The sequence below is a fragment of the Pinus tabuliformis genome, chromosome 2_1 (genome assembly GCF_031772625.1).
Source record: "Pinus tabuliformis cultivar Carrire ecotype Pingquan chromosome 2_1, CPIR1, whole genome shotgun sequence".
Lineage (NCBI taxonomy): Eukaryota > Viridiplantae > Streptophyta > Pinopsida > Pinales > Pinaceae > Pinus > Pinus tabuliformis.
In genome coordinates, this window is record NC_142299.1 from 399,433,236 (window position 1) to 399,452,348 (window position 19,113).

At 39.8% G+C, this 19,113-nt stretch overlaps 1 protein-coding gene across 2 annotated transcripts in view; it reads right to left on the bottom strand.

Moving 5' to 3' along the window:
- The window catches only part of REV3 (recovery protein 3), a 410,344-nt gene that overhangs the window by 309,207 nt on the left and 82,024 nt on the right, over positions 1 to 19,113 (bottom strand). The gene's annotated exons all lie outside the window — the stretch shown is intronic.

Below are 19,113 nucleotides of genomic sequence, written 5' to 3' on the forward strand. Positions count from 1 at the left end.
AACTGAAGAAGATAAGGTATATGAGATTCATGAGGCTGAAAAAATACGAACTCAGTATCCCACACCCTGCAATAAAAGAGAATAACACTTCCATGAGTATTCTAGAAGAAATGGTCAAATGGGACAACTAATATAAGCAAATCATCAGCCTTTATTAACTAACAAGGAAAAAAAAAATTATTGATAAATGTATTACAAAAATTCAGCCACAAAATTGGAATCAATAATGCCTTTAGTGAAGGAACAAAAATGGAAATAGTGTTTTGGGGAACATGACAAAAAGACTCATAACCAGCTATAATGTCACATCCATGGCCATAAGTCCCCAAACCATTGGTAAAGTGGTTTATGTTGAAGTTTTTGTAGCATCGGGCAGACATTCTCCCATGGGATCATGCTGATTTGACAAGGGGAGAATGATACATTCATCCAAGGGGCCATACCGATTTGGCTATAGGTGAATTGCCCAGTGGTAGTCTTTCTCCCATGGGGCCATGCTGATTTGGCTAGGGGAAATTGACCCACAATGTTGACATTGTGCTCCGGGATGGAGTGATCTATTTTTAATAGAACAAGTTTGAATTGTTTATTGATTGGGTTTTTTCACACAACAGTGGGGTAAACAATTCTAGTCTAATGTTGAGTACACGACTCAATATCCCACCACCCTGCAAAAAAGAGAGTAATCACTTCCATGAGTATTCTACCAGAAACAATGTCAAATGGGACAAATAATATAAGCAAATAGTTAACCTTTATTAACTAATAAGGTACAAAAAAGTTATTCATAAAGTATTACAAAAATTCAGCCACAAAGTTGGAATCAAATATGTCTTTAATAAAGGAACAAAAATGGAAATAGCATTTTGGGGAACATGACAAAAAGACTCATAACCAGCTATAATGTCACATCCGTGGCCATCAGTCCACAAACCATTGGTAAAGTGGTTTATGTTGAAGTTTTTGTAGCATCGGGCAAACATTCTCCCATGGGATCATGCTGATTTGACAAGGGGAGAATGATACATTCATCCAAGGGGCCATGCCGATTTGGCTAGGGGTGAATTGCCCAAGGGTAGTCTTTCTCCACGAGGCCATGCTAATTTCTCTAGGGGAAATTGGCCCACGATGCTGACATTGTGCTCTGGGATGGAGCAATCTATTTTTATAAAACAGGTTTGAATTGTTTATTGATTGGGGTTTTTCACCCAACAATGGGGTAAACAATTCTAGTCTAATGTTGAATTGTGACGTAGGCTCCATTATTAAGGGGGTTTCTTGTGATGAGGTGCCCCTTAATGGGTCTCCACTCAACATTAGAGCTTTATATAAATAGACAAGCATGTGAGAGGCAAATTATCAACATAGCAAGCTCATTTTATCTTTTCTAGTGGAGGAGAAATTTTCAGCTAAGGAGAAATTTGTTTTGGAGAATCATCATCATTTCTGCGCTTCTTGAAGCCGCACGTGTGACTACGTTCATCGAGTTTGACTAAGAGTTGACTGATCTGTTTTGACAAAATTTGACTAAGTTAATCGAGTTATTTGACCAAGTTTTTGGAGACTGCATGTGCAAGTTTGACTGCAACCGCAAATGCAAATTTGATTGTGGGAGTTGACAATAGGGCTGAGTTTGACAAAGCCAAAGCTTGATCACTAAGTTTACTTTTTTACTATTTGACCAATGTTGACTAAACAATAGTTTGACCAAGTTTGAATGGTATTTGACTTCTATTATTGGCACAATTTTCTAGACAAATTTGTGATTTGTAAACCTTGCTAAAAGACAAATTCTCCTCAAGAAATATTGATGGGTTTTCTCCAAGGTTCGGCGTTTTTGAAAAATTGTCTACTATGCACAGTTGTCTTTCTATGATCCTAATTGTTTCAGTTGCATTTACTATTGAAATTTTTTGTGTAATTATTCAATGATATCAGTGACTTGAGAAATATTGTTTGAAAATCATTAGGGAGTGAGTATCAAAGCAAAAAAATTGTATTCTACCGCAACTGCCATATAATTTCAACAGTTTATATGTTAAGAGTTGATCACTCAAAACTTATAACTTAATACAAAGTGTTGAATTTTCCTTGGGCCTTAGATGGTCTGAGGCTAATCACACACACAAACACACTAGGAACACTCAACTTACAAGCACTTTGCACAACGAAAATCTTCAGCAGTGAAATCAATTAAGTACATAGATATTTGAGCCCAAAGCTCGATTCTTTTATTGACAATTATTTTATTAGTCCATCAATAAAAGAATCATGGGGCTCTCATACAAGGGATCATTAAAGAAATTTTGAGGTCAAAAATAGGCCTCAAAACAAAAATGTACAACCAAAATCAACTTTATAAGAATCAATAGGATTCAAGATGATGATGTCAACCATGGCAGATGATTCACCATTTTTGGATTAAAAAGGTAAAAAATAAAAACTACCTTTCCAAGTCATATTTTCAACTTATCTCCCCACAGTTTTACTCAAATTTCAAGTGCGAGAACTCGTTGAATGCGGAATTTAATTCCTCATCCAAGGAGTACCCATGTTGCATACTTTAGATGGACACTACTATACGAAAAATGAGAAATACATGAAAAAACGTGATTTTTGTGCTCACGCTCAAAATTTGATTAAAATTGTGGGGGAGGTAAGTTGAAATTACGAGTTGAAAATTTATTTTTTTCTCTTTTCCCTCCAAAATTTGATGAGGTAATCCAATCTTATTTTAGTATTTACACTATTATTTTATAATATTCCTTAGGAGGCCTATTCTAGATCTCAAAATTTCTCTAATGCATGGCCCTTGATCCCTAGTACAGCTAGTAAACAAGGTCTACAAAAATAGGGCTTGAGATTTGCTTCTTTAGATCTGCAATCTACCAAATTAAGGGAGAACAAATACACATGACTTACTTGCTAATACAACCCTTGTAGTACCATCCCTTTTTGTCCTCATTTGTTAATGTCACATGGTTGTCTTTTGCCACACTTTCATACACTGATCTAGCTCTTTCCATATCTTTGTCATATCAGCTACTCACAATGATCTATTCCTTTAGATCTCCTACATATATCAACCTCAGAATACTTCAACAACTCACACTAAATTTTGTCCATCAGACTCACTGCATAATAGCCTTTTACCCTTGCTATTCAATGGTCCTTTCTTGAACAAACTTCAAATATCACACTCAACAACTCAAATTCTTCATAATAGTAGCCCTTACAATCCTACGTCGGCCTCTTCTTAGGCATGTAGTGCCTCGACCCTCTTCTACAGGTCCTCGAGCCGTCTTGGCCCTCTTTCATGTCTGCGACCTAGCTTCAAAAAGTTGCAGCCCTTCTTTGTCTTGTCATTTCAGGCCTTTTGGCCTACCTCCACATAAATCTAGGGCTTTGGACCCCACACAAGACATAGATCTGTACCAACAGTGTGGTTTCTCCTTCTCCAGGACCTCGGAGAAAACTCGGCAACCTTAAGAACCCTTAACATCAGCTGTTTTTGTGCCTTCCAGCAAATCAGACTGTGGAGAAATAATTTTGGCCTCCTTCTCTGGGGCATATACGCTTCCACTTCATATATGTGACTTCCCTCTTGGCTTATGATCTCACAAGGTGAGTTGTTATAATTTAGTACTATTCACATTCACAGAAACCCTCTAGTTCACCCTTTATCCTTCTCAGCATTTATGTTCACACTAGCTGAGGCACTCGACCTCCCTCAAAGGTTATATATCTTCTTCATTGGCCTTAACCTAACCCTAAGCAAAACTTGACCTTTCTCTTCAACCTCCAAAATCTCGATTACCTCGCTGCTTCTCTAACCCTTTGACTCGGCCTCATAGAACAGATGATAACATTGTCGCAATCTTTTTCCAAAAGCAGCTCTCGACCTCCATGAGAAAAAACTCAACCCTTCTTATGATAAAATAATATAATATTATAAAAATAATACAAATAATGTAAACATTAATAATAATACATAATGATTAATTAACGAGTAATTAATTAATTAAGAGGTATGTCCCTAAGGGCATGATCGTTCGTAAAGAGGTATCTGCCTAGGGTATATAAGTAGGCCTTCACCCTAATTATAAATATCACATCAATTCTTGTATACACTATTCAATATACATTACTTATCCTACTATGGATGTTTACATCTTTGAAGTATTTTGAAGATTATTCCGCTGTGTATACGAACTTTGTTCGTTACGTTGGTATCAGAGCCACATTCTCTAATCCCATCCTTTGACCATTAAAGTCTTTGTCAACCTTGTTGTCGTGCAATTGAAGCATTTCGCTACACAGAGCTTGGAGTTCCTCCATCTTCGCCAATTGGCCCTTGGCCATAAAAGAAAAAAAATCTAAAAAAAGAGAAAAAGAAATAAAATATTTCAAAGATGTAAACATCCATAATAGGACAAGTAATGTATATTGTGTTGGCATTATGATTCTGGTATGGCTCTATGTTACAGGTATTGTACTTGATGGCAACTCACTCAAGTGGCAATGCTCTGTTCAGGCTCTCAAAATGTTGGAAATTAAGAGGCACGCAGGTGAATGGTTCAAAAGGTGTGGACCCGCAGGTACGCCGGCCAGGAAGTGCGTTCATACCGCAGGTTACCCGTTCATGAGGTGCGGACCCCAGTTCACTCACTTCAAGGCAGAGAAGTGCGCTCACGTGGGGTTTCTTATGTTTGGCCCGTGGTATTTAGCCCGCCGTTCTTGATTCTATGGTTTTGGCCCGTGGTATAGGATCTAATTTAGCCCCGGTTTGATCCCTTGTATTGGTTATTGATGGTTTTGTCCCATGGTGTGAATAAGGGCTTGACTATAAATAGGGAAGGAGATCACTTGGCTAATGTATCTTTGCAAATTGAATATCTTAAGATCTGAAATATTGGTTTATCGGTTTAAAAGGCTTGATCTATATAAAAGTGAAGTTAAAAGTGAATCTATGAAGTGTGATCTCTCGGGCGCATGATCAGATCTGGGCATCTGACTGTCAGTGGCTCTTCGGAGGTTTGTTAATTCGGTTCAAATCAAAGGTCCGCAGGTATTTCACGGTTCAGGTGCGGAGGACCGCAGCTCGGTGAAAGGTGCAGTGCGGTGGTACGCGGCCCACAGAAAGACACAGTGCGTGGGATCGCAGCGCGATCGAAGGCGCAGTGCGGAGATGCAGTAAAGGTACGCGGCATAACAGAGGGTACAGTGCGGAGGTGCGCAGCGAGCCAGAAGAAGCAGTGCGGAGCAAGGTCAGAGATACGCGGCGCGATAGAAGGAGAAGCTGCGGATATACATAGAAGTACGCGGCGCGATAGAAGAAGCAGGTGCGTTGGCACAGCAAAGGTTCGCAGTCAGGTGAAAGGCGAGTTGCGGGGATACGCAGCGAAGCAGACAGAGCTCTGCGTGGATACGCAGGAAAACAGAAGGCGGGGTGCGGAGTCACGCAGTCCAGATAAGGAAAAACTGCGGATCTGTCTTGAAACATTTGTTGGTTAGCTTTTATCTCCTGCTACAGAGTTCTGGGTTTATATTTCTGGTACTATCTTTCTGTTTACAGCATTATGAGAAGTTGGGTGATTCTTGGTTGATTATATAAGGAGTTTGGGTAATTTGCATGTACTTGATGATTATTTGATATTCTTGGATCCAGTTTGAAAATTTATGAAAAGTGGTCCTTGAAAGAAAAGAAGTAGGGGGTTGTAGCTCCCTTCCAGGAGAGACTGGAAAACGAGAGAGAGTTGTAGCTCTCTGCAGGTTGTAGCCTGCATACTGGTAAAGGACTGCACCAGTACAAAATCATTGTAAAAGGAGTTTCTAATTGAAAGAAGATAGAGACATATTGCAGCAGGTGGTTTTCACCCACATTGGGTTTCCACCTTATATCTGGTGTTCTTTGGTGTGACTATCTGTTTTTCTTGTTCATGCTCATTATTTTATGATACTGACATACAAAGTAATGATCAATATTTGAAGAATATAAATAAGGAAGATATATTGAAAAGAATTTGATAATACTGATTCACCCCCCTCTCAGTATTATTTCCAGCATATTGAATATATTGAATTAACTTTGTTCGTTACAGTCGTATCAGAGCATTCCTCTGAGTATATGTACTTTCCTTATGAGAGAGTTTAATTCATCAACATATACATCAATCAAAATAGCATATCTTTAATAAGATCACATAGACAAAAACTGACCATCTGTTGATTTGGGGTAGCATCGGATGTGCTCTAGCCACGAAATTTGGTGGAGAGGTTGGGGCACATGAGATCTCCAATACCTAGAAAGGGTTTGGGCAGATTCTAAACAGATTAGGAGATATTAAAATAATTAATATTTTTAATGGAATCCCTAAGTCTAAACTTAGGGAAAATAAAATATTAATGTGTATTAATATGAATCTGTGTTATAGTGGTCCAAAAGACATGAATCAAGCCAGATCTAATCTTGGCCATTGATTAGGGACTTAATCTCGGCCGTTCAGATGTCAACAGGAAAAGTATAAGAGGAGGCTTGAGGGTCACTTGGAGTGTACACCAAAGTGATCAGTCATTCTATTCTCTAGAGCAGGGTTTGATAAGAGAGATAGAATCAGTGGTCGGGAGAGCAGCTGAGGGGCATTGAGTAAGAGAAGGCAGAGATTGTGTCGGGGAGAGCAGTGCAGCAGCCAAGGAGAGTGACGCAGAGCCAACAAGGGCTCATGCAAGGCCACATAGAGGCAATCAAGTGCTGCTCAGAGCACCAAAGAGGCCCAAAAAGCTGACGCAGAGCCTCTTGGGGCTCACGCAGGCCAAGAAAGGCTGACGCAGGGCCTCTTGGGGCCCACGCAGGCCAAGAAAGGCTGACACAGGGCCAGCGTGAGACAGAGAGGGGTTGACGCAGTCTAGATTGGGCAGACGCTAGGGTTGCAAAGTAGTTTTGTGTAGAGGAGCTACCGGAAGGATTTTCCGGGGTTTCAACCACGAGATTTCTCTCAAACTGTGAGGTATAGATGCTAAGGAAATTCTCTGTTGGGTAGGCCAGTTTCAACACCCAGATTGTACTCTGATATTGCTTAATAAGAAAACCCTCGGATAACTGCACCGGTTTTCCCGCATTAGGTTTTTCCGGGCACATTGGTCCAAAAATAATGGTGTCATGTGGTGTGTTTGTTCTTGTTTCTTTCAGTTGTTGATCTGGAATATGTTGAGCATGTACTGGTGTTTATTTTCAGTGTTTACTTTGTAAATAACTTGTTAAAGAAAAATGGTAGGAATAAATCAGAAAAAGTGCATGAAGGGTTTCTAAACTAAGTAAACTTAGAAACTTCAACATGGGATCAGAGCGTGATTGCAAATCACAAGAGGACTAAAAGACATCAGCCGAGCGGAGCATAGCAGCAGAAAACAATGGTGCCAAGGTGACAAAAGTTGTTTCTAGCAGCGCAGAAGCCAAGAAGTGTGTAGCAGAGCCAGCCAGAGCCACGCAAAAGAAGTCGGGAGCTACGCAGAGCCTCAGAGAGGACAACGTTGCTGACGTAGAGGGCCACAGGGTTGACGCAGGGCATCCCAGGGCTAACGCAGACCCATCTGGGGTGATGCAGAGCCAACGTGAGGCAAATAGGGGCTGACGCAATTCACAGAGAGGCAGTTGCTGGAGTCTAGAAGGCTACAGAAATATTGCAGAGTTGGAGCTAGTGAGGTACTGTAGTCAGAACAGTACTTGATAGAGCAGGGCCAGAGGAGTTGTTACCGAGGGTTTCTAGCTGAGGGTTTCTAGCCGAGGAACCTGCATTAGCAGTGCAATTGCACAAGACAATCAGAGTAGGGGGCATCTCGACAAGCGGTAGAAGGATTTCCAGGAGGGAAATCAAGATTCAGAGGGAGTCCAGAAGAGAACTTCCAGACAGCAAGTAGAGACTCAGAGGAGTCGAACAGAGAACTTCCAGGAAGGAAGTAGAGGAGCATCATGGCACTACACGAGGTAAGAGACCAGGATAGATTGGACGGAGCATCGAACTTCGCAGTCTAGAAGGCCAGAATCTTATCAGTGCTTGACAAGAATCATGTCAAGAACTTCACCTTGAAGGTTATAGCTATCACAGTTGACCCCAATGATAACGACAAGTACAAAGAGGTGATGGCGAGGGCCAAGTGCATTATCCTTGGCAGGGGTCAAGGATCATGTGGTACCACATATAGCCAAGAAGGAAACGACAGGTGAGATGTGGGAGGCTCTCAAGAACCTGTACCAACATACTTTTGTGCAGAGAAGAATGTTGCTCGAGAACCAGATGAGGTCGTATCTGATGAAGAAGGGTTAATCGATTGACACCTTCCTCGGAGGACTAAATGAGATCCGAGACCAGTTTACTGTTATAGGAGCGACACCGGATCAGGAACCTATGGTGAGGACAGCCCTGAATGTTGTCTCAGAAGATTGGGAAGTGTTTGTCCAGAGTATCCTGGGCAGAGGGACTCTCCCACCTTGGGAAGAGATGTGGGGAGCTCTTTGCCAGGAAGAGATCAGACGGCAGTCGAAGACTAGTAACAGCAGCAAAGGGATCAAGGTCAAGCAGGAGGAGGAGGATGTGGCCCTAGCATCTGAGGAAAAGCAGGAGAAGCGAAAGAAGAAAGATCTCTCCAAGATCAAGTGCTTTCACTGTGGGGAGATGGGTCATTATGCGACCCAGTGCCCAAGGAAGAAGAGTAAGGGAGAGTCTTCCAAGACTAAGTCAACGCCAGCACAAGCAGAGAAGGAAGTTTTGACAGACGATGACTGTGCCATTAGTGCACACACACCACTTGAGCAGAAGTGGGGAGACATTGAGTTGTAGTTAGATGGACTACAGGCAATGAGGGGCAGGATCCTCGAGGTACCCAGCCTCTTGGATTAGACCTTGCTACGGGAGCCCCGATGAGGAGTAGCAGCACTGGTTGGGTGGGTAGAGACGGATGCGGATGGAGCGGCAAAGAGAGCTACAGTGCAGGAGTCTCGAGACAGCGCAGATCTAGCAGGCTGCAGCAATGCGAGAGGCACAAGGGTGTTGCACCAGTGCAAGAAGGCACAGCGAGGTGTGCAAAAGTGCGAGATGCAGGCAGTTGTTGCAGCAGCGCAGAGGTCAAAGAGAGGGAGCACTTGCCAGTGGCAAAGGGAACTTCAGCATTAGTGGGTGTTTCTAGCCCAACAGGGATGTCAGTTGGGAGATCAATTACTTACTTCAAAGTAACTAAGTTGCAGTGCAGCAGTGGGCAGCACGATGCAACATGATGAGAGGAGGTGCAGTGCAGATGTAGAATGGGAGGAAGGACCAACAGTGGCACGGATGCAGAGGGAGCTGTCGTACAGATGCAGCAGTGGCAGTCGCAGAACCATGGGCAGCAGTACAGGATGCAGCAATGCAGAGGATGTTAGGCAGGAATGCTTGGCATCAGCACCGGTATCGATGCCGGATGATCAGAGTAATACTCAGTAAGGAGTATTGCTAGAGCACAGTCCTCGCTAAGAGGGAGTGTTGATTTGGGGTAGCATCAGATGTGCTCTAGCCACGAAATTTGGTGGAGAGGTTGGGGCACATGAGATCTCCAATACCCAGAAAGGGTTTGGGCAGATTCTAAACAGATCAGGAGATATTAAAATAATTAATATTTTCACTGGAGTCCCTAAGTCTAAACTTAGGGAAAATAAAATATTAATGTGTATTAATATGAATCTGTGTTAGAGTGGTCCAAAAGACATGGATCAAGCTAGATCTAATCTTAGCCATTGATTAGGGACTTAATCTCGGTCGTTCAGATGTCAACAGGAAAAGTATAACAGGAGGCTTAAGGGTCACTTGGAGTGTACACCAGAGTGATCAGTCAATTCTATTCTCTAGAGTGGGGTTTGCTAAGAGAGATAGAATCAGTGATCGGGAGAGCAGCTGAGGGTCATCGAGTACAGAGAAACAGAGAGGGTAGAGATTGTGTCAAGAGAGCAGCGCAACAACCAAGAAGAGTGACGCAGAGCCAGCAAGGGCTCATGCAGGGCCATGCAGAGGCAGCGAAATGTTGCGCAGAGCATCAGAAAGGCCAGCGTGTCTGACGCAGAGGCCTAGAAAGGTGACACAGGGCCTCTTGGGGCTGACGCAGGGCCAGCGTGAGACAAAGAGGGGCTGACACAGTCCAGAATGTGCAGACGCTGGGGTTGCAGAGCAGTTTTGTGCTGAGGAGCTGCCGGAAGAATTTTCCAGGGTTTCAGCCACGAGATTTCTCTCAAACTTTGAGGTATAGCTACTAAGGAAATTCTCTATTGGGTAGGCCAGTTTCGACACCCAGATTGTACTCTGATATTGCTTAATAAGAAAACCCTCAGATAGTTGCACCAGTTTTCCCGCATTTGGTTTTTCCGGGGACATTGGTCCAAAAATAATGGTATCATGTGGTGTGTTTGTTCTTGTTTCTTTTAGTTGTTGATCTGTAATATGTTGAGCATGAACTGGTGTTTATTTTCAGTATTTACTTTGTAAATAACTTGTTAAAGAAAAATAACAAGTAGGTAGGAAGAAATCAGAAAAAGTGCATGAAGGGTTTCTAAACTAAGTAAACTTAGAAACTTCAACACCATCAAGATGACCTCCCACAAGTGCCAAGCCAACTCTCCAATAACAATACAATGATTCCTTCAATTAGGTATGAAATTTTCTTTAGCCATAGCCACAGGCCTTGCATGATCCACAGAAAGATAGTACCACAAATCTCGCATAAGTCACAGAAATATGGTGCCACATAACTTAGAAGTCACAAATATATGGTACCACAAAACTCGCATAAGTCATAGATATATGATGCCACAAAACTTTCATAAGACACAAAAATATGGTGCCACAGAAGTTGCAAAAGTCAAAGATATATGATGCCACAAAACTCACATGAGTCACAGAGATTGGATGCCACAGAACTCACATATGCCACAGAACTTGCATGATTCACAGAGATAGGATGCCACAGAATTGCACACATGCAATAGAAGATATAAGCCAGAGATTCGCAAGGTTCCCTAGAATATTTGCGCACCAAAATAGAGATACAAGATATGATCTGAAACTACCTTGAATGAGAGTGAATAGACTCAATATATAGTTATTCATCCAGGCGAAAAGACATGGCTCTTAGGCAGGCCAACATGATCTAAGAGGGCCAACTTGGACACTTTTTGGGGTAATAAACCAATAATTATAAATTCAAATTTTCTCTTTCGATTTTACTAATGAAAATACCACAACTACCATTTTTCAACACTCCCTCTCAGTTAGGGAGGTACTTTTCATTCTCTCTCAAGATCAATCTCCCCAACCAATCCATTGCTCTCTCAATAATAACCCTAGGGAGAGATCAGAAGTATAAGACTCATCATAAGGAAAGATACATAACATCAGACTCATCCTGTAAACCAAAACCCAATGGCATCAAGGTCAAAGCCCAACTGACCATGGGATCAGTCAATATTATTCATGAGGCCAAACTCTCCAACCATAAGCAATGGTTTCTTAAGCACAATAACCCAAGGGAGTAATCAAAGTCAATATCTACAACCGTCTCACTGGTCTCTCAATCAAACAACGTGACTCAAATCAGGATCAAACTCTCCAACCATACCAATGGTCTCTCGATCAAACCCAATGACCTAAGAGAGTACACAAGGTACATCTCCCCAACCATTAACACAGATCTCTTAGTCAATCTCAATGACCTAAGAAAGGAATCCCTATCTCACTATCAAACTCCCCGACTATATAGTCTCTCAGTCCACGACCCAAGGAAGGAGTCCTAATCTCAATGTCAAAAGGGTCAATCTCCCCAACCATATGGTCTCTCAATCAAATGTAATGACATAAGGGAGAGTACTCAAAATCAATGTCCCTAACCAAGCCTATTGATCTCTTAGTCAAACACAATGACCTAATGAGTCACTCCAAGCCTCAAAACCAATCTCCCCAACCATAAGGTTTCTCAGTCAAACTCAATGACCCATGGGAGTAACCAAAACAATCTTCCCAACCATAAACCATGGCTTCTCAGCCAGGCCCAAGGGAGATTCATGATGCTATACAATCAATGTTTCCTCTCTCCAAGAGAGGGATTCTCAACCATCCCAAGCTCCTCTCAGAAGCAAACAAACTTCATTTAGGATAGTGGCTTTGTCAAAACATCAGCAACCAGCTTATCGATAGAAATGTATTCGAGCCTCACAGCTCTTCTTAGGACAACATTCCAGATATACTGACACTTGATCTCAATGTGCTTCGAGCTATTATGAAAAGCAAATTCTCCAAAAGCTTCACACAACTTTGATTGTTACAATATATCACAGTGAATTCCAACACTTGATCAAACAAACCTGTAGACAACTTTTGAATCCCAAACTGCTTTACAACAGGCTAAACAATCAGCTATATGCTCAACTTCAGTCGTGTTAAGTGCAACAGAGGTATGCACCATACTCATTCATGATATCTAGGCTAAAACAACATCCATAAGTGCATCTAGCCTAATCATATTTCATGCAGCTGCAATTCACCATTCAATGGTGTCAAGAAAATATTTCAATATATGTTTCGCTGCAATTTAATGTGCACACCAGAGCATAGCAAATATCAGGTTTCAGATAGTTCAAGAGCCAATAAGTTGATGATACAAAGAAGGATTAGAATCAGGGTCTTGCAATTTCTTCAAATTTCTAATCATGGAGATGTCCATGGACTCGCAGTGATCACACAAAATTTTTGAAGGATTTCAACAAGCTTATGCAATACCTTCAATTTCATATAGTAATATATTAGACAAAGATCCTTCAATCGGCTCCCTCTTACACTGGACAAAGAAGTCCTCGGCCCTTGCCAAAAACATATCATCACATAGAAGAAAAATCATGGGCTCATCTTCAACAAATTTAGATCAGCATCGCTCTTCAAAACTTTTATCCATCTTCATCTCGGAAGTCACAACTGGCTTGTTTTCATCATAGATCAAAACATGTTTCAATTTGGCTTATATGTCTGTTGCCTCCAAGTACAGAGCTTTATCCAATACAAGTCTTCTCGTCACAAACTTTAGTTTGTTCTTCCATTCATTAATTACCACAACTATGGTAACCTTCATTATGTACCTGCAATCCACGCTAGGAGGCCAAGGAAAAACAAACACAACCAAAACGAATACAAAGACAAGACATTGATAATAAAAATGACAACAATAGTAATAATTAAGAAAGAGAGATATAAAGTACTTATCTCTTGAGAATATGTCAGAGCCCTCTTAATCTTTAGCCTTCTTGCATCCAACCTGCAAATCAACTTCATCATCAAGATGTCATTTCTTTAGGAGTTAGGGTTTCTTCTTTCAAGCAAAAGCAATCAATCCATAAGCCCTAGGCTTTCTTCTCCAACCCTTTTTGTCTAGTTAGGGTTAACAATTGTTTAGCTATGGATTTAACTCCAAACCCTAATAATTCTTCAAGTTTAATCTAGGGTTTACAAACTCTAGATGTGTAACATTCATTCTTGCATTCTTTCCCAACTTCATCATTATTGTTTTCAATATCAACATATTGAATGATCAGTCCTAGGATTTTGTCCACAAACCTGTTATGAACAAAGTTGGTATACTCAGAGGAAAGTTGTGATACCAATGTTATCATTACGATATTTACATTATTTTTTATATAAATTATACTCAAAACAAAACCCTAGGGCTTTCTAGTTCAAACCCTTGCTAGGGATTACAAACGCAAAACATCCCTAAAATCTTGATGTCTTGAAGAGGAGCTTCGACCTCTTACTATATCTGCCTTGCTTAGCAAATGGTGTAACCTTGACATCATTGCATTTATTTCCAACTTCCAAAGCTACATGCTTTCAATGATCTTCAGATCAAGAAACTCTTTTATCATAAGATCATTGTAACAGCAGCATTTGTTCTTGCAATAAATTCCATCATTGAGGTCTAAGGCTTATACTCAAATATGCAAGCTCTTAGTCATTTAGGACTGTATCAAGAGAATCTTTGACAGATTTAGCAGACCTTTTAAAGAAGCTTCCAGACCTTGTTCAATACTTGAGATTCCAAAGTAATCTTCTATCACTATTCCTTTCATTTGCAGAATTGCAACTTGTTCATCTCCTAATGGTTCTTAATTGAGATACTAAGCCACCCATCATTGTCATATTGTTTTGAAGGTTAGAATAAAAATCAAAGGGAGATTAGACAGAAGGTAAATGTCAATACTTTCCATAATTGATTGCAAAAATTTCAAGTTTCAACATATTCTGGATTTAAGCCTTCAGACTTTAGTGACAAACTTCGTTCTAATACAACTTTTGTTCTTTTCACAAAGGCAATAATTTATGACAAAAAGAATATATTTCAGATCAATCAGGTTGGTTTCTTTGCAATGTATTTCGTCCTTTTCATGTATAGAAAAGAGTCCCCTTCAAGCAATCTGAGTATCATAGACCTTTGGTCACACCATATATTCGAATCCTCCATGGACTTGAGCCACAAACTGAGATGAGCTTGGACTACAGACCATACTATAGAGTTGATCTTGGACTTCTAGATTTCAAATGTTAACACAGACTTGTGCACAAAATTGTGCTCAGAACCTTGGCCTGCAAAAGGTCTTCTTTAAAAGCAATCTCGAACAGGCCTCAAAATTTGTCACTTTTTTCAGAGATGAAGAGGTTTGGACTAGTCTCCTTCCACAGAATTATACCAACTCGGATTTGAATTCAATTTTGGATCACTGATCCTTCCACAGATGCTCGGACTTGTCACAGTTCCACATATGCTTGAACTGGTCATAGTTCCATAGAGAGGACAACTTCGGTCTTCACTCGGATTAATTACTACTTGGACCATAGAGGATTAGTTACTAAGATATCCACAGGGATGAGGAGGCTTAGACTTTTTCCGAGAAAAGCGCTTCTTATCACCATATATGGGCATCTTCTTCAAAGCTCAGATCATTATCTCGCACTTGCATTTTCACAGAGATAACAATACTACCACAAAGAGTTCGGATGACAATACTTACCTCAGAGAGTTCAAATGCCTTGAATAATATTACCACAGAGGAAACACGAATGCCACAGAAGGCTTGGACGCCTCAGACTTTCTGTCCTTCAATAACGGAGAAATGTCACAAGGAACTCAACCCTTTAGAGAGAACTCAGATCATCATCAATAAGTAGATTTTGGCATCAACCACAAAGGTAGTTTGGATCCCATATCAAACTGCTCTTTAATCCTTGCTCTGATACCATGTTGATTTTCCTAGTTGTGACATGCAAGAACAAATTTCTTGAAGATAACTACCTCAAATGATACATTATTATTTTCTTCATATCGCATTCACATCAAGCAGTCATAGATAAGAAAATTTCAAACAAAATCATAGTAGAGAAGTAGAAAATCACTGTAGAGACAGTAAGACAAGGGACACCAAAATTTTAGTCATTGACCAGAGCAAACTCCACAAGGGGGAAAACCCAACAATCTTTCCTTATGAGAGAGAGTTCAATTCATCAAAATCTACATCAATCAAAATAGCATATCTTTGATAAGATCACATAGACAAATACTGACCATCAAGTTGACCTGCCACAAGTGCCAAGCCAGCCCTCCAATAACAATACAAAGATCCCTTCAATTAGGTATGAAATATGCTTTAGCCATCACCACAGACCTTGCATGGTCCATAGAAAGATGGTACCACAAAACTCGCATAAGTCACAGATATATGGTGCCACAGAAATCGCAAAAGTCACAGATATATCGTGCCACAGGACTCGCATAAGACATAGATATATCGTGCCACAGGACTCGCATAAGACATAGATATATCGTGCCACAGAACTCGCAGAAGTCACAGATATATGGTGCCACAAAACTCGCAGAAGTCACAGATATATGACACCACAAAACTTGCATAAGACACAGAGATATGGTGCCACAAAACTCGCAAAAGTCACAGATATATGGTGCCACAGAACTCGCATGAGTCGCAGAGATAGGATGTCGTAGAACTTTCATATGCCAAAGAGATAGGATGCCACAGAACTCTCAAGAGTCACAAAGATAGGATGCCACAAAACTGCGCAAATGCCATAGAAGATATAAGCCACGGATCCACAAGGTTCCCCAGAGATATTTGTGCACCAAAAAAGAGATGCAAGAAATGATCTAAATCTGCCTTGAATGAGTGAATAAGCTCAAAATATAGTTAATTGTCCATGTGAAAAGACGTCTCTTGGGCAAGGTCAACATGATCTACGAGGGTTGACTTGGACACTTTGTGGAAAAATAAACCAATAATTATAAATTCAAATTCCATAGAAGATATAAGCCACAGATCTGCAAGGTTCCCCAAAGATATTTGGGCACCAAAACAGAGATACAAGAAATGATCTAAATCTGCCTTGAATGAGTCAATAAGCTCAATATATAGTTAATTGTCCATGTGAAAAGACGTGTCTCTTTGGCAAGGTCGACATGATCTACAAGGGTTGACTTGGACACTTTGTGGGGTAATAAACCAGTAATTATAAATTCAAATTATCTCTTTTCATTTTGATAATGAAAATATTAACAGCAACTACCATTTTTCAACATGTTATGTGTGGGTCTACCACAAGAAAGCTTGAAGAAAGTTTCTAGGTACCAAACAAATCCTAAAGAAGGCTAGAATGGCATGACATAAGGTTGTGAAACCAGTTGATATCAGGACAATTCCAACAATGGAAGGATACTTACATACAAGTAAAGCGTAACAAGACAAGTATGCAAATAAAAGAGAAGAAGATTATCAAAACTATACACATGTTCACTCAATTTTGTTTACTAATATAGTGTATAAAACTATTGGGAGACTGATCATAATAAAGTGGGTGTGATAAACTGAGAGTAACACACCCAAAAGAGATATGGAGTTCAAATATAATAGTATAATACATGTACACACATGTTCACTTGACTAAAGCCCAAGGGGTTAGCTTAATCAATTGTTGCCAATCGTTTCTAGGCATTTTAGTTAGTTCCATGCCCACAAGTCCCAATTTGAATCCCACTAGATGAGGCACACTAGTCTGTGCCAACAAGTTTACTACAGACGCCATTCATGAATATGGAGAAGCATCCCTTTACAAGATTTGCCTCGGAAAATAAAAATAATTAAATAAACAAATTATTAGATTATCTCTCCTCAAAAAAGCAAGTGATCAGCCTTCTATTGACATGGACGCCAAGGTTCAAAATCGTTCACGTGGGTGTGGATGAGGCCAAGTGCAATCCCCAAGTGATTTTAATTTTTAACAGCATAGAAATGCCCCTCTCATAGCATGGCTGCTTAACAAAAGGAGAGTTGTACGTTTTTATAAGCTGCATTTCCTAAAAAGAGAACCCTTAAACCTTTTAAATTGCTGATAAAGTATATCTAAGAGTAATACTAAATACTAGATAGTTTTGTCTCCATCAAAAAAATGTATCGAGTTCTACCCAAGATAGTGTGGACCTTCACCATTTCAAAAAAGATAAAGGATGTCACCATTAACAATTTGACCATGCAAAACTATAATTTTCATTAGACCTCACCAAGTCATGTCAGTTTACATCAATGTAGCAAAAGAGATTAATATTAACATGAAAGTCTTCTATGAAAGAACAAGGAGGCTAATAAGTAAAGAAATAAAGAATGGACCAATAAACCCATGGAAGAAACGACCATAAGAATGATCTGTTTCTCAAATCTAGCCTCACTAAAGCCAATGAGTTTCCCCAAGGGAAGGAAACATGACACATCCACAGATACAAGACCACAAGCCACCATAGTCAATAGCATGATGAAGACCAAGATCCAATTTTTACCAACATAAGGTTTAAAAAAACTGATTGTGAATATATAAGCTTACCAGGAGCAAAGCAGCTACACGGGTACCTTCGTGTGGATAATATCTGTCATCATCAAGGTCTCCAACACAACAACTTTTCCATTTCTAAGAAAGAATTGAATTCAAAAGTTGAGAATAAAAAATTTCATTAATCAGACTTATTTGAGATAGAGCCGAGAACGAGCAAATTACTTGCCAAATGGCACTGAAAAAATAAGTAGAAGACTATAAATTGTGTCAAACATCAACATTACTAAATATCAGTGTTCCAAGTAAAGTCTTTACATTCCTTTTGCCTTATAAACACTGTCAAACATCACTCAAAAATCAGAAATCAGTGTTCCAAGTAGTCTTTTTATTCCATTTATCCTATAAATACTGTCAAATTTGTTTATCACTCAAATATCAGTTTTGAAACAAAACAGGAGAAGATGGATAAATGAGTAAACCAGCAAACCCATGAGGGAAACATGGCACTGCAACTGAGATAAAGAATTTCAATTTGATCAAGAAGATGAAGATTCAAACAAAATAGAAAATGCTTTTGTGCTAAGCTCAATGAACTGTTACTCATTTGCATAGCACAGTGGCAGTTATAAAATCAGATTCACTTCACTGCTAAAATATCAAGTGACAAGAAAGAGAGTAGATAAGATACGAAATTAGTTGTAATTTGCATTGTTGATAATATCAGCGATATTTGAAAATATCGTGATATTTTCGGCAAAATGATATATTGCCGAGAAAATATTGCGATATTTTCGGCAAAACGATATATCGAAGAGAAAATATCGCGATATTTTCGGCAAAACGATATATCGAAGAGAAAATATCGCGATATTTTCAAAATATCGGCAAAATATCGGCTATGTTTAAAAATTTAAAAAAATTATTTTTTATGCTTGCCGATATTTGCCGATATTTTCGCCGATATTGCCGAGAAGATGTTTTCTGGACCCTCGCCGATATTTTGCCGATACTGATATTTTCAACACTGGTAATTTGTACCTAACTGGATGACAGAACAAAAACAAAGCATGGCAAACGACCAGAGTTTTTCATCCTAACTAGCATATATTGTCTGTAGTTATATTTGCTTCGCGTCTTTTGTTAGCACATAGGAGGAAACCTAGCTGTTAGGTTTACAAATAATATTATATTAAATTTCATTCAGACATAACTATTCGTG